Source organism: Diabrotica undecimpunctata, chromosome 2, assembly GCF_040954645.1.
Source record: "Diabrotica undecimpunctata isolate CICGRU chromosome 2, icDiaUnde3, whole genome shotgun sequence".
Classification (NCBI taxonomy): Eukaryota; Metazoa; Arthropoda; class Insecta; order Coleoptera; family Chrysomelidae; genus Diabrotica; species Diabrotica undecimpunctata.
The window spans coordinates 173,621,637-173,639,852 of NC_092804.1; positions in this window are offsets into that span (position 1 = coordinate 173,621,637).

Sequence of the window (18,216 nt, forward strand, 5' to 3'; positions counted from 1 at the left end):
TAGAGTTTTGAAACCTTGTTATTTGTAAAATCAAATCAAAATGTACTCAAATGTTGAATACACTGACATGTTATTAACCTTAGGCGAATGTTTAGGATGTTCTAGTGCAGCTGTGCCACGTTATGCAGAAAAGTTTCTTAGAAGAAACTTACCAAGTAAAAAAACATTTAGAGCTTCTTCTTCAAGTACTTGGCGGATACTGAAAGAACAGCAATTACATCCTTATCATTACAGACAAGTCCAAGAGCTCTTGCCAGATGATCTACCGGTTAGAGTGGAGTTTTGTGAAACATTGCAACAAAGGACAGCCCACAATCCAAATTTTTTAAAATGCATTCTTTTTACGGACGAGGCCACCTTTACGCGACAAGGTATGTTTAACTCCTATAATGCACGCTACTGGTGTGATGAGAATCCACGAGTCAAAAGGGTATCACATTACCAACACTCATTTAAAGTTAATGTTTGTAATGTTAAACTTTATGTAACAAATTAATAGGTTATCATATTCTACCTGGAAATTTAAATGGTGATATGTATCTTGATTTTTTAAACAATTCCGTATTCGAGATATTAAAAGATTTAACGCTAAACGAGCAAAGATCTTTATTTTTTATGCACGATGGAGCTCCACCACACTTTGATAGAAGGTGTCGTAATTGGTTGAGTAATCATTTTCCGAATCGATGGATTGGTAGAGGTGCAGAAGCTCCGATTCATTGGCCTCCTCGGTCATGCGATTTTAACCCTTTGGACTACGCAGTTTGGTCGTATATTAAGGAAAAAGTCTATGTTACAGAGGTAAATTCACGCCAAGAATTGGAAAAAGAATTCAACGTTAATTTAATGACATCATGGCTGATCCCCTACCGTTTAGAAGGTTAATGGAATCTTTAGAAAAAAGAATAGACTTGTGTATTCGCGAAAACGGAGGGCATTTTGAATACTTACTGTAATTGAATATTATTTTATGTTCTTAGTCATTAATTTAATTTTCTTCTTGTGAGTTTTGTTTAATTACTATATATTTTATACCAGCATCAATTATTACTTCATAATTTTCAAATCAAAATATTCCGAAAACGGTACACAGTATCGAGTTTTACCAAGAGTACCTTTTTCGTGTAAAATTTAACGATGTTTAAGTTTACTTGAAATTTTGATTAATAATTATACTCTTAAAAAAGTTATATTGACTAATACTTAGTACGATCCGTGTAACTAGCGCCCTCTATGAGAATCAGATATAAAAACAAATTCATGGGATGTATCAGCTTCCAAAACATATTCGTATAAGATTTCATTACAATGTTGCCAGTAGTTTCGGCAAAATCGTAAAAAATGCGTAATTTTTTGTTTTTCTTCAACGCCCTGTATCTTGAAAACGGATGGCGTTACAAAAATTTTTCACTAAGCAAACCCCAATTATTTTTCAGTTTTTTACCTACCCTAGAGACGGGGTTACCTTTTTTTGAAACACCCTGTAGAATGTCATAAACATAAAATTGTACATCATACTACACTACACAAGGATAATCAGGTCAATCATCAATGTCTCTCTCCTGATGACGACCATAATGTAGCTGGAGCTTCGCCTATTTTAAAAAAAAATAAAGTGTTTGTCCTTGTGTAGTGTAGTGTGACGCACAATTTTATGTTTATGGCATTCTATAATTGTTGGATAGGCCAAAATTGACGAAATGCCCCTGAAGATGCTCTAGGAAGCGAAAGTACTTGGGCAAGATTTAATTAATTAAACTGTGCTCGATATATGCCTTTTATCTGATCAAAGTTCATTTATTCGAGCATTCAACCTTATATCAATTTATTATTATTTGTCTAACGATAACATTTCTGTGGTAATTTTGTTGGTGGTAATTTTTAACGTCCACAATAAATGTTATTATTAATCCATAATAATAATAAATGTTTTTTGGATAGTGATACAATTTTTTGGGCAATAAATATAATCTTTAACGTGTTCAGGTACATCCCACATAATTTAAAGAGCTTCTAAATAACCGTGATGGTTATCTAAATATAAAAATTTTGTTTGGACAAAGATGTAATTAAAACAACAGAAGGCCCGCAAGCTGGCGAGGTACACACGAAATAACTATTATGCAAATATAAACTATGATTCCTTTGGTCATAAATAAATTTTTTAGTTTATTTAGCAGAATTTATAGGTATGAGATAACATCAAGAGCAATTAAGTAAAAATATAACACGCGTCGTTTATTCCAGTTCACATCGGTTGAAATTAAAACTTGCAATTCAACACTGTATTGCGGTTCTGTTTGCTTTTTAGCGTGGGTTATTAAAAACAACTTGCATTATGAAATACAATTTGTAATTACCAACTCTGTAGAACAGTTTAGCTAAGTAGGTGAACATAAAATAAACATTTATTAATTTTCATTGACTTAATTTATCATCTTGACATGTTTCGCTGAAAATTAGGTTCATCAAACACAATTTAAACGTAAAATATTTTGTAGTGGTATGAGTTGCATTTAACAAAACGAAATGTGGTTAAATAATAACTTAAGTTAATGACACGGATTTGTAGGAAACTTCTTTAGGATTCTGAATAATTATCATCTTCTTCTTTAAAAATTACAAAAATAAAGATGTAGGAAATCTGTATCGAGGTGCAAAAATCAAAACAAGGGATGAGAGACCAAATTATGAGAAGACCAAAAATAGAAAAAGTCCAATAAATGAACTAATTGTTTCAATGAACCCCACTCTTCCCTACATGTCCCACTTATGGTACAGAGGAGAAAATATTGTAAGAAAGACAAGGAATAATAGATACTTACACAACTATTTTCATCAATTCTATGTAGCACATCATGTTCTCTTGCGTTTGTAATGTTTTTAGACAATGCTTTACTACAGGAAGGAAGAACTAAACTTTCAGGTGAACAGTTATTTATTTCCAATGAATAACTCAAGGATATATTTTCCACCGGCGGGCGAACTTTCGACACCAAATTGTCTTTGTACCTGGGGTAATCGAAGGGTCAAATTTTATTATAGGAAATTTCGACACCGCGGCGTAAAGCAGGTAGGTAGGTAATTAGCGGCGATGGACATTTGCACCTAAGCAGGACAAGCGGGTTTTCCCAATATTTATTGTCACGGCGGGGGGCGTGGCACTTGTGTACTTGTGACTAAATTATTTCAGTTGTAATTTATTTCTTGTTTGACGTTGACTTGTGCACGTATACGGATATTTAAAAAATGAGTTTGATAAAAAGTTCCCGTGGTCGAGATTTATTAGTGGTGGAGCATCATTCGTTCTCGAAACAGAAAGTGTTAAAAAGCGGCGAGATATTTTGGCGCTGCATCCAAAGAAACACTAAGTGTTCCGCAAAAGTGTTTACAATAGGCTGTGAGGACCTTACCATCACAAGAAGTGATTTGGTACATAATCATGAAGCCGATCCAAAAAAGCTTGAAGTAAAGATGGTAACCAATGCATGTAAAAGAAAAGTCCAAGAGGACATATCGGAAAAGCCTGCCAAAACTACAAGAACTGCTGTTGCTGAGTGTGATGCCAATTTGCTGACGGTTCCTGACATAGCTAGCATAAGAAAGAACATTTACAACTGTCGTCGTAAACTGTTACCAGGTCCGTTACCAAGAAGCATATCAGAAGTCCATAACGCGGTTAGTAATTATTCTCCTAAAACCTGTCGCAATGAAAGTTTTTTGTTTTTAAATCATCCTGAATTAAATGTAATTGTATTTTCATGCGAGACAAATATTCGTTTGTTGCGTAAATTAAAAACTTTGTATATGGATGGTACATTTTCATACAGTACCAAATATTTTCTACAATTATTTACTATACATGGCTTGGAAAATGGACATTATGTTCCTTTAGCATACTGTTTGTTAAAGGACAAATTGTCAATGACATACAAAAATTTATTTTCTTTATTAAGGTCTAAGATTTTTGAAACATTTCAATTATCATTAGAGCCAACTGAAATATTTGTGGACTTTGAAAAAGCAATTCACTGTGCTTTATTGTATATGTGGCCCAATGCAAAAATTAGTGGACGCCGTTTTCACTTACACCAAAACTGGTTTGAAAAAATTCAATCTTTGGGTTTGGTACAAGAATATAAGGATACAAATTCAGAAATTGGAAAATGGTTAAGGCATACGTTTGGTTTAACTTATTTAAATCCAGCAGAAGTTGAAGAATGCTTTCTTTATGATTTAATGTCATATAAACCTATAAACGCAACACTTGATATATATGCAGATTATTTACTGGAAAATTACATTTTCGATAGCGCTCTATTTCCACCACACATATGGTCTAATCAGAATCCGTCTATTGCGAGGACCACAAATGCCTGTGAATCCTTTCATTCGAGATTTAATTCTTCTTTTTATTCAACACATCCTTCTATTTTTATTTTTATTGAAAAGTTAAAAGAATTTCAAGTAGACACTTATGTCAAAATAAATAGTTTACATATACCAGCAAAAATCAAAGATACTACTGTTAAGGCTAAATTGGCATTTTTGGAGAAAATGATGGATAAACTACGATCCCAACAAATACGTAGGTTAGATTTTATAAAAGCTGTATCTTATCATTCCTATAATAGCAAATAAATCATTGTATACAAGTATATTAACGGTAAAATGTACAAAAATTAGGTACTAGTTGTATTATATTTAGATATTATTACAGTTATAAAGAAATGCACATTACTTTTATTAAAATAAATAAATTAATTAATTATGGTATTTTATTTATGTCGCAGCTATATTTATTTGGTGTCGAATATACCTGTAAGATAAAAACGGGAGTTGGGGCTGGTGTCGAAAATTGCCATTAAATTTTAGTCGCTACCTGCTTAGTGTCGAAATTTCCTACGCCCTTTTCGACTGATGTGCTACTTTCTTTACTACTTAATTAAAATGGTACTATACTGTCCTATATCGCTACTTCAGAGTTCTAAAGAGAATATAATTTTTTTAGAATGATGCAATGTTTTCAACATGTGACATGTGAATAATTGTGAATTATCAAAACTACTGACAAAGGAAGAAATAAATAAATAAATAAATTAAACTAAAAACAATTTTACATACTCTAGTTATAAGAAATAATAGACATTAAACATTCTCGGTTAATACTAGTTCAACAATTTTTGAGGTTATACTTTAACTTACAATACCAGTTTAACAATTTTTGAGGTTATATTTTAACTTACCTTTTTCTTAACCATTTCAAGAATTCTCTTTCCTCTATAATTCATGTCTACACAGTAAAAATATTCAAGTGACTAGTCCAACCTTTAAAATTTTTTATTTACTATGTTTAATTCACCTAATCTTGTATTTTAATGTTCACCACGAGGTTCACTCATTGCAACAAAATCACTAATTAGGCTTAATAATAACAATAACAAAGTGACTAAACTTATTAACAGTAAAAGCTAAAACTCACTAAAACTTCATCAGTTAAAAAACTTTTAACTGATGTTAGTGAGTTTTTGAATTTACGATTTCACCGATAACTGTCAAACTGGATTTGAGTGAGTTCACTAACTCACTTGATTAGTTTTGCTTTTAAAATATTTTGCACAAATTGTACTTAGAGCCTATTCAGTGTAAAAAAAACCCCTATAACGTTACAAATTGTAGTTAATGAATTTTTCCATAGACTCTTTGCTTTAAAATACACTTAGTGATAAAGTTATTCCGCTTTTCTCAAAAATGTTAGTGAGTTCTGGCAGTAATAGGACGATATCTTTTTTTTTGAACCTATTCTCTATCCTTCCATTGTTGGATATAGGTCTCCCCCAGTTCTCTCCATCTTTCTCTATCTTGAGCTGTTCTCTGCGATTTGGGACCTCCTTGTTTCCTGATGTCATCTTTCCACCTCATCTGTGGTCTGCCTCTTGATCTCTTTGCATTGTATGGACGCCACTTTCCGATGGTATTGTTCCATCGTCCGTCTTGGAGACGTTCATTGTGTCCATTTCAGTTTTGCTGCTTGTTCTATCGCGTCTACTGTCTTTGATTCTGATCCACTGGTTACGTTTTCTATCTTTAAGTGATATACCCAACATTTGTCTCTCCATCGCTCTTTGTGCCTTTCTTATCCTATCCAAATTGGCCTGTGTAAATGTCCATGTCTGTGCTCCGTAGGTGGTGAGCACCGGTATTATACAGGAGTTATATAGCTTGCTTCGTAAGTGTAGAGGGATTGTTTGATTCTTTAGAATGTAAGAAAGTTTGCCGAACGCTGCCCATCCCATTCTTACTCGTCTCGATAATTCGGCTGTTTGATTTTCTCTGTTAGCTCTGATTGCTTGTCCTAGATAGATATACTTATTTACCTGTTCTATTTTTTCTGTTTGTATTTTTATTTCCTCTTGGTCTTTCGTGTTTGTCATTACTTTTGTTTTGTTGAAGTTAATTTATAGGCCTTTTTGCATTGATTTTTCATGAAGTTCATTCAGCATTAATTCTAGTTGTAGGACGATATCTATTTTGACTTAATTTTGTACGTTTCGAGTAATAACGCAAATTAAAGATCCGCGCTCCCAACTTTATGTTCTAAAAACCGCAACTTTTAATAGATTCGTCCTTTAATAAATTGTTTTGTGTTTAACTTTTGTATGTATTTCCTCATAAATTGCCTGAAATATTCGTCTAACGAGAGTTTAATTAACTAATTGCTTTATAAACAAATGTAATTTAATGTGTACGTGATTGTTTACACTTTTAGAGCAACACCTTTTAAATTTTAAGTAATCTCTAATTACATCTCAAGCAGTGATTTAAAAATAGCACAAAAAGAAACAGATTAAAATCTTAAATATAGACGGTATAGAAGGTAATTCAAATCCATAAAATATACAAATAAATCAACGAAAACATGATTTGTGTAGCTTTTTTCCAATTTTTTTTGTGGAGGTCTATTGCATGAATATTACTAAAATTATTGAAAGGTTGAACATATTAAAGTTATTTTTATTTTTTGAAAGATTGTGGATATAGCGACACTTTGTAATGTATATACAAACATCTTCGTATAGTTGTTATAATCTCAATTGGACAAACTGTTTTCTTTATAAAACGTGGTAGGGTGAGTTAACCAGTAATTGACCAGGATATTTTTTCGCAGGAAAACTAACTAAATAAAATTCCCCGTCCTTTACTTGCATTTCTTTTTCAGCAATTTTAGCTAAGGGTTCCTCTTCGTTGTCACTCGTGAAATGTTTTGATATATCGTCAAGACTTGTTCCCCTTTCAGACCATTCTTCATCTCCCTCGCTTTCGGAATAATCTATTGTAGGTTTTTTGGTTTTTGCCTGAAATTTTTTTTGGTTTTTAATTTGTATTTACAGCTTTTTGTTGCTTTTCTTCCTTTTTTCTTTTTCTTTTAATTCTTTCATTTTAAAGGTTTCTTTGTTTTCATGATGCTCAAGCCACTTTTGTGACGTAGTAGCATAGGGCAGCCTTTCCTTTTTCACAACTTGGTTTTTTTTCAGGCGACTCTTCTGGCCAAAAAAATGGTCTAAGAAGGAAGTACTAATTTTTTGGATCTGTAAATTTTGGTTAAGGCTAGACATCGATGGTCCTAGAGGTGTTATCTCGTTCAACAGTACATTGTTACGGATAACAATGGTATCATTTTTCTGAGGTGTTTTAATATGTGTCTCTTCTTTCTCTGTATCTAGAACTTCACTTTATTTTGTTTCTTTGCATCTCATCTTTAACTTCCTCCATATTTCAAACAACTCCTTTGCTGATTCGTCACCTGTTCATTCACCCATTTCAACACGTTTAAATTCTTTTCTTCTTTCCAACGGAATTAGCGATTCAAAATAAAGAAAATGTGGAATCTTAAATTCAGTAGATTTATTTCTACTTATTTATATTATTTTCCCTGTTTTCCCCCAAAATTCTGGAAGTTTTTTCATGCATTTGCCAAAGTCTATAGCATCTACATTATAGTCATAGTCATAGTCATAGTCATCTTTATTGATCCTTTAAGACATTCAAAATACATGTATAGGATACGTCACTACAGAATTAGGTATAAAAAACATTAGTGTATATAATACAATATTCACAGTGTAAAAGAAATTGACAAAACATAAAATATATAAAATAACATTTTTACAAGTAAAATATGAAGCTATTGCAGTTTGTCCTCAAGATATTCATTTATAGAATAATATGCTTTTCTTAAGAGTAAATCTTTAACATTTTTTTTAAATTTAGAGATAAGTGGTATTTCTTTCACAGTTTTTGGCAAATGATTGTATAAGGTCAGTCCCATATATCTGAAGCAATTTTGAAATTTGGATGTTCTGTGTTTAGGAACTCGTAAAGATTCAGCACTTCTTGTATTGTAGTAGTGATTGTCTGAATTTACTGGAAATGTATTGATTTCCTCTTTGACATAAAGTAAACATTTATAGATATATAGGCAGTAGAAAGTTAAAATTTGATGTTTAATAAAAACTGGTTTACAAGACTGTTGATAATCCAAATTAAAAATTTTACGGATAATTTTTTTTTGGTTAATGAACACTTTGTTACTATCTACTGAGTTCCCCCACAAAATTACATAAGCTGTAAGCAAGGCTATAATAAACGTTCATTAATGCCGAGATGGGTAGTGTGTTTTTAATTCTAGATATAGCATAAAAAGCTTTATTCAATTTCATGTTCACTGAATTCACTTGCTCTGACCATTTGAGATTACAATCAATGAATACACCCAAAAACTTTGTAGAGTGAGTGGAAGATAACATATTGTTTCTATCGTGGATGGTTAAGATATAGTCATATTTAGATGAGTTGTATGAATGAAAATAAATAATTTGCGTCTTGTCAATGTTTAATATTAGTCTGTTGGTATTACACCAGCGTATAAAGCAGTCAACAACAGTCTTCATTATCATTTTTAATTCCTCTAGTGTACGTGCAGAGACTATTAACGAGGTATCATCAGCAAACATTGATATTATAAGTGCCCTTATGTGATCTGGTAGGTCATTAATAAAAATTAGGAATAATAATGGTCCCAGCACGGATCCCTGTGGTACTCCTTTATTTGTCGTGTATGGTTCTGAGCTTGATTCTTTCATCTTAACGCCACTCTTCCTGTCACTTACGAAATTTATTATCCATTCTAGAAATATCCCTCTAAAACCAACGTTATATAATTTATTGCGAATAAATGTTATATCTAAGCAGTCAAAAGCACGTGATAGATCAAAAAATAGTCCTGCCACGTGGTTTCTACTATCTAATTCATCATAAATACGCTCAAACAAGCTGCATGCAGCCGTGAGTGTTGACTTTTTTGATCTAAAGCCGTGTTGGGTTGGAGTTAATAAATTGTATTCTTCTATAAAATTTAACATTCTGTTGTATACAACCTTCTCTATTACTTTTGAAATTATGCTAAGGACAGATACTGGTCTATAATTTGAAATATCATGAGGGTCATTCTTTTTGAAGATTGGAATAACTTTTGCCATTTTAAATATGGATGGAAATTGGCTGGTTGTTATTGAGAGATTAACTAAATGGGTTAAAGGAATCGATATATGATCACTTATCAGTTTTATTATTTTTACAGATATGTTATCAATACCAGTACTAGGCTTATTTTTTAGTTGATCGATTGTATTTTTTATTTCAATTGGAGTTACCGGTAAAAAGAAAAATGTTTTGTTACACATTTTTGAGGTAGTACAAGAAGAAGGTAACGATGTGCCAAAATGAGTTTGAAGATTGTATTCTGTAATTGTAGCAAAATATGAGGCAAACGAATTAGCAATATCACAAGACTTGGTAATAATTTTATTATCATAATGTAGAATAATATCAGACCTGTTCTTTTGCCTACCAGTTTCACTGTTTACTAAATTCCAAACTGTTTTTGGTATATTGTAAGATTGATTAATTAAGTCACTATGAAAGTTTTTTTTAGTATTTATTAATAGAGAATTATATTCTTTTTTTGCCTGTTTATAGGTATCTTGAGACTCGAGACTCCCTATATTTTTTGCTATCCAGTGTAGATTTTTTAGTTTTTCACTAGCGTGTCTTACCTCATTTGTTACCCATGTAGCCTTATTTGTTTTGTGTGCTTTATACCGTGTTTTTATTGGGCAATATAAATTTGGATTGTAATCTAAAATGCTAACAAATGAATTTGTGGCATATTCAACATTCAATTGTGAATAAACTTCATCAAAAACTGTAGAAGAAATCCCTGCTTTAAACATCAGCATATTTTCATCTGACATATCCCTGTAACTGATGGGTTTTTTATCTTTTTTCGATACTTTATTGGCTTGCAAATTTACACTAAGTGAAAATACTTTATGGTCACTGAAGTGACCCTCGAACACATTTGATTTATAAAGATGTGGTTCGATATTTGTCAATATGTAATCCAATTTTGTAGATGATGTTTTACCTACTTTATCTACGAAAACTCTTGTAGGAGCCTCAGATGTGACTCTCAGATTATAACTTACTAAAAACTCGTTAAAAGATTGCTTATTATTAGACATGACAAGATAATCAATGTTTAGATCCCCACAAATATAAATATCATGATATGACTTACTGCATAGCTCCAATATATTATGTAATTTACACAGAAAACTCTGAACTTCTCCTGATGGCGAACGATAAACACTAATAACACAAATTTTCCTATTGGCTATAAACATAGAAATCGCACAGCACTCACACACCATTTCTTCACTAAAGTAAGAGACATCTAATGTTTTGAATTTAATATCAGTTTTGATGTAGATGATGGATCCTCCATGGATATGGAACTTTCGACAAAAATAAGAGGCGATGTTGTATCCATTCAGGGTCATAAATTGGATGTTTTCTTCAGTACACCAATGTTCTGATAGACAAATTATATCAGGTGTTTCCTGCAATGTTAAGACTTCAAGTTTGAGTAACTTATTTGTCAAAGATTGAGCATTTAGTTGCAATATTTTTAAACAACTGTCTGGTGATGATAAAAGTAACGTTTCTCTTGGATTTACTTGACTAAAAAAGAGTCTGGTCTATCTTCTCCAGTTGACAGACCTCTATTATGATGCTCTCGATCTAAGAATCTTCTTCCTAACCTAAAGTTAAATCGTTCAATGTCAATTTTTTTCGGCCAAAAAGCAGAATTGTAAATTTCTTCCCTTAAGTCAGGTAGTACACCTATCATAAAACATTGATTATCCCTTCTTTTATGGTCAGTTGGTAACAATTTTACTTGTATATTCTCACAGTTTGTCTTAGTTATTATGAAATTCTTGATGTGGTCCTCATTTACACTATCCGGAACTTTTGAGATGAATAGCCACAATTTTTTGTCTGGTTTTTCGGATTTTCCATGGAAAAATCCTTATCACCAATTCCAGTTCCCATTATTTTCTTGCGTCTTGTTGTCACAATCTGATATCCTTCATCGTCGGCTTTATTCTCTGAACCCCCTGTTATGATATGATTAAGATTTATTTTTGTGCTTTCCTCATTCTCAACACCTAAATTTGTAATGTAGTCACATGTTTGTTTGGTTTGAATTTCCATTAATTGTGCATTTAATTTGTTTGCAGTAATTTTTAAAATGCCCTGTATATTGGAATTCCTTTCAACATGTTTGGTGTTTTTATCATTAAAATTTTTATTTGAGTCAGTTTCATTGTTTGTTTTGTATTTAGAATTAGTCAACTGGACACTGGCCGTCTTATCTTCATTACCTTGAGTTTTTATTAAACCCTCATTAACAGTTGAGTTAGGTTTTTGTGAGATTCTGGTTCTGGTTATTTCTGATTTCAATAAATTTAATTTTTCTAGCAAGTGTTCATTATTTGATTTTAATAGATTATTGTTATTTAATAATAAATTGTACTTATCATCTTTTTCAGCTAACAGCCTTTTTAACCACTGATTTTCTATCGCTATGGCACTAAATGATTCGATGGGTTGTCCATCACTATTTTGGCAACAGATTACACGTGAATCTCCTATCTTGAAGAATTTCACTTTGTTTTTCACAGCACATGAGATGTGATAACTATTTCCACATACTATACAAATGAGTATTTTATTAGGCTTAGTTTGACAACATTTAAATGTATTCTCTTCAAAATCTACCTCTTTTACTACAGAGAGAGGTGACGGCACATTTTTACTTTCCGCCATCTTGGATTATCCTATAGAGATATAATCCACACTTACGAAATCCGTTTTTAACAGAATCCTCACTAACTCGCTCTATGGCAGTTTCTAATAGAAGGGGAAAGGTTGATTTGTTAACTCGCTTATTATTATTTGCTCTTCTCCAATTAAGAACAATTTTCCTCCAACTAACTTTTAAGGGTGCAAATAATAAAACGTCTGCCACCTGCAGAATACGCCTTGCATTTGGGAAAAGTGAGAAATGCAAAATTCCGTTCTCTGCGCAAAATTTGCTGAGATTATAGGTCAAATGAGATTTATGACCGTCCAAGAAATAAAGTATAGGGAATTTCATGCCTTTTTGTTTTAGAAATGGAAGAAGTGTGTTACACACGTAACTATGGAATGTTTGGCTTGACATCCAAACCTTTCTACAATTAATCAGGTATGAGTTAGGCGTAATGAAATAAAATAAAATATCTTACCAATGACCCAGTCTGGATTTGTGTTTCGTACTATTTCTGCAGGAATTCGCTCATAGGGGTAAACAACGATGGGAGGATAAATTTGTCCCTCTGCTGAAATTGTAAAGAGAACTGTAATGCATTCTTTTTCTGAACCAGATTTGATTTCATAGAAATTTTTCATGCCTTTTGGTCCTAAGACCAAACCTGCTTTAGGATTTGTAGCAAATCCTGACTCATCAGAGTTAAATATTCTTGTGGGATCTTATCTAAAAATAATGTGTTAAACTAATGATGCCACAAAATTCATTTGATTTGAATTTGATTTGAACGTACTCAAAAGTTTGGGGGGATTTAGGGCTGCACACCCCTCTTAAAATTTTTCTGTGCACTTAGATTTTGTTGTTTTTTTTTGTATGAAAAATGCTTTCAGAACAAGAAAGTAACGTGTCCATTATTATTACAAAATTACCTTTTTGAAACACCCTGTACAATACATAGTTTTATAACAAACATGGTTATCAGTTTTAGTTTGACCACACTGAATAGACAACTTCTGAGAACTTTTGCACTGATTTGAGGCATGATCAAATTAAAAACATTTAGAGCACTGAACAACCCCACCAATAATTTTTTCGACAGGAAAATAAACTCTGTTAAAAGCTATATAGTTAATTAAAATATTACCCTCAATGAATATCACTCGATAGGGATATTCATTAAGCGTTTGTAATGATCTTAAATTCAAATATAATACAAGAATATATTCAAATATCATTATTAATAAAGTAAATAAATGTCTATGATTTACTATTGTTCACCAAGAGAAACGACCATAATGGGAAAATAATGAAGCCTTAACGTAAAACTTCATTGTGGGTGTTTTTAATTAAAAAGTAGATGCAGCAGAATTAATATCGAGTTGTATCTACTCCTCTGGGTTTTATGTACAAATGAAAGCAGTTTTGTATTTTCTTCTTTGTTTCTATGAACTTTTTCTCCTGCCTTGTCTTTTTTGCTTAATATAAATTCCTTAAAATCGATCGCCTAAGTACGAAATATCGTATCCCCAAGTTGTAAAACTGGAAACTTGGAAAAAACTTTGGAGAGTTAAAAGGTCTTAAAAAAAATTCAAATTCTGTTCTTATTATCTGGTTTTGGTGAAATATTTGTAAAGAAATGTTTTATTATTTTATATTTTTTTTAAACAAGTTGAAGAGGTTAGGATTAGAGCTGGGATACATATTATGCATCCATATATACAAATTAAGCAAAAATAAAACGTAGTATACACATTTCATACATCGTATTTGAACTAGATTTGAAACAGTCGACCAATAAAAAGTTCGATACATAACACTATAAATTATAGCAACGTTAAGTTCGACATGTAGAAAATATCGCTTCACATCCTCTCTCCTGTTGCGAAGCTCACATACATCTCAGTCGCTTGGGGGGCATACATTCAAGTCAATTAAAAAGAAAATCCAGACCACCCAAAATCAAATTATAAGGCACACATTGAATCTACCCAGGTATTTACCTTTGAGATACTTGTACAGAGACTCTTGTCAAAAAGAATACTAAGAAAAATGGATGAGAGAGCCTACGAGATATTCAACGGATTCCGAAACTACCCAAGCAGAGTACTGAGAGTGCTAACGAACTAGGACGAAAACGCAAGGACGGTACATAGTCGACCAAAATACCAAATAACTGGATATACGGAAAATCAAGAGTGAAATAGCTACACAGTAGCAAACTAACAAAATGAAGTAAGACAAAAAGCAACCAAAAAAAAAGCCCTAGTGCTTACCATGCGTGGTTTTCGGACGACATCCACGGGAAAATTGTACACGGTAGGGATAGGCGACAAACGGCGAGTGAGTACGCAATTCTGGCGACAGGGTATGCATTAAGGTTAAGTTCTTAAAAAAAAAGCTTTCTATCTATCGTGAACTGACTTCCTTGCATATCAATTAGAATACTGCTGCAACACCACTAAATTATCATATCATATAAAAGACCCGTCAGGTCTCTTATAACAGCCTCATTGGCAGCCTAAGCCCTTCAGGTAGAAGATCAAGTACAGATCTTTTTACGGAAAACCTGAGCATTGCGATCATATGCGGCATACTCTCGAAACAATGTATGAAAGGCGAAGTGACGCTGAAAACGATATAACGTACAATAACGTGTGAGGTATTACTAGAAATAGAACATGATTAATCGAAGAACGTATACCATTCTTACAGTATGACCAAACCAACAAACATCCTCTATTTAATTTTCTCTGATTGAGTTCTACTATACATCTCCACTTAACGTGCATTACTATACAGCACTATTATTCTGTATATGCGTATCATTTTCATGAAAATTATTAAATACAGATGTATTGCGTATTACATATTATATTTAATTTTTGGTGGCACTCTACTTGGGATACACACCTTTTTTGGGGATTCAAGTCCCACAGTAAAGTTAGATACTTCTATAGAGTCAGTAGAGTAAATAGGGAGAAAAGCTGACATGTGTGCTATCCCTACAGTTAGGTGGCTTAACCACAATAAAGTAAAACGAAGAGTGTCTCATTACCCAGGGCACTCTTAGTAATAATTCACTAAGGTCATAAGCCTCTCCGCGTAAGTCACAGTGCTTGGGGGTCAGATAGGTACCACCTCTTTAGCGAAGTGAGACCGGTTTGATCTTCGGACATGTGGATTCCACTCTTACAATGGCATATACATGTTCCAAGGGCTAGGGTTGATCACTTGTTTCTCTTGAGAATAGGGCGGTCGCTTAAAGTTCCAAAGTTGAGTAAGGGTGTATTCAAAATATTATACGAATTTAATTCTGTGAGTTGATGTAAAAGAAAAATAATGATCAGAATTTTTTAAACAACATTTTATTTACTGACGAATCAACAATTTCTCTTCCCAGGAGACACAATTCATCCATTGTTTGATATTGGTCTCGGGAAAATAAGCATCTAAGTATTTCTCTGTGTATTAATTTATATTTAAATGGGAATAAGCCACAATAAAGCCCCGGGAGTTGACGAGATTCCAGCAGAACTGTATAAGGTAGGTGGCAACCACCTATCAAGTCATATCCACGCGCTTATCAAAGAAATATAGCAAGAAGAGAAAATACCCGACGAATGGAAGAAAAGTATAGTATGCCCAATCTATAAAAAAGGAGACAAACTCCAGTGCAAAAACTACCGTGGAATTTCTCTACTATGTACAGCGTATAAAGTCCTCACGTATATTATAAACCAGCGACTCCAACCACTAGCAGAAAATATTATTGGAGAATATCAGACGGGCTTCAGATGGGTAAGATCGACAATGGATCAAATATTTACAGTCAAGCAGGTCTTGAGCAAATCGTGGGAACACGACATTGATGTTCACAACGTGTTTGTAGACTTCAAACAGGCATACGATTCAGTCAAAAGGGACAGACTATACTATATATTGGCAGAATTAGCAATACCACATAAGCTGATTAGACTCATTAAAGCCACAATGGATGAAACTCAGGCATGTGTACGAATACAAAACAACCGGACAGACTTTTTCAAAATCTCGCAGGGACTAAAGCAGGGAGATGGGCTGGCACCAACATTGTTTAACCTGGCACTGGAGTATGCGGTTAGGCAAATGCAAACTGGACGAGAAAACCTACTGACCAATAAAACGGTTCAACTGGCTGCCTACGCCGATGATATTAATATTATGAGTAGAACATCAACAGGAGCACAGGAAGCATACGCAGAGTTAAAAACACAAACGAAAAGGCTAGGTCTGGAAATTAACACAGAAAAAACAAAAATAATGGTACAGACGAGAAGAAATATAATCCCACAAAACATTATGCATGAAGATGACATTGAAACGGTTGGAAAGTTTACATACCTGGGAGTAGAAATATATGCCGATGGAGCAGAGGATGGAGAAATACGAAAAAGGATAACGCAGGCAAACAAAGCTTATTTTGCCCTCTCCCATATATTTCGGTCTAAAAGTGTCCACCGAAATACAAAGATGATAATCTATAAAACTTTAATTCGGCCAATAGCATGTTATGGCAGCGAAGCATGGGTCCTGAAAGAAACATCCAAAAACAAACTCGACACATTCGAAAGAAAAGTACTGAGGAGAATACTAGGACCTGTGAGGGAAAACGGAATCTTCAGAATTCGATATAACAACGAGCTCTATCAACTGTATAAGGAAACACCCCTGTCAGACTTCATTAGAATACAAAGATTGCAATGGGCCGGACATGTGATACGAATGGGAGAGGATAGGGTACCAAAACGAGCACTGAACGCCAGAATGCAGGGAAAGAGACCAGTTGGAAAGCCAAGAAAGCGCTGGGAAGACACAGTAAGCAGCGACGCACAAGCACTTTTAGGAGTCCGTGTATGGAGAAGAGCAGCCACAGACAGACAAGGGTGGAGGCAAAAAATAAAGGAGGCCAAGGCTTATTTTGGGCTGTAGTGCCGTAGAAGAAGAAGAAGCCACAATTAAAGGTTAAAATACGTTTATTGACGTTTCAATTTCCACTTCGGAAATCGTTCTCAAAATACAAACTTATTTAGAAGTTTTTGGAAAATTTAAATTTTAAAGCTTCAGAACAATATTTCTCTGTGTACCTACACAATACCCACAACTTATTGTTTGGTCGGGGATTTTGGGTGATTATGTAATAGGCCCCTGTTTTATTGAAGGTAACCTCAAAGGTACTAAATACCTTGAACTGCTACATAATCAAATTGTGTCGGCAATTCAGCAACTTCCTGTGAATTTTTGAGATAGTTGGTCCAGCAAGATTGATGTCACAGTCATAATACCAGAAATTTCTCCACAAGACATTTCTTAATTGAATAATTTCAACAAACAGTTTAATGAAGTGACTTCCAAGATTCCAATTGATTTTTTTTGGAGCTGTCTTAAATCAAATATTTAGCAGCACAATTTTGAACGTGCCGAAAATTTATTGGAGTTAATATTACGCCAAACCAATTCAGAAATACAAAAGTATCTTTATTTAATAGATTAGGCTCTTGTTTGCAACAACAAGGTGGATTATGTGAACGTTTAGTTTATTAAATTTTTTCCCCAAATAGGCATTTTAAGTTGTTTTTAGAAATGTATTTTTTAAGTTTCTTTTTGATTTTTTGCGAATTTATTTTTAATTTTCCACGCACATTGTGGTTTGTTAAAATAAATCACACATTTATTTTAATAAAAAACATTATTTGTAAACAGATTTTACAAATTTTTTATCCCACTAAAACTAATACTTAGGTAATACGTAAAAATATGCGCGTTCCAAGTTCATCCATACCCGTCGATAATAAATGATTGACTACCTAAATCGATCTGTGCACTCCCCTCCTGCTGAAATGAGAAGTGTTGCTTCCCTAACTTTTACACGTGGTGGGAAAGGCAAACTTTTTGGGTGGAAATAATTCACATTCCAGCAGTCCACTCGAGTGTTTGATTTTTATAATAATATTCTTTGAAAACCT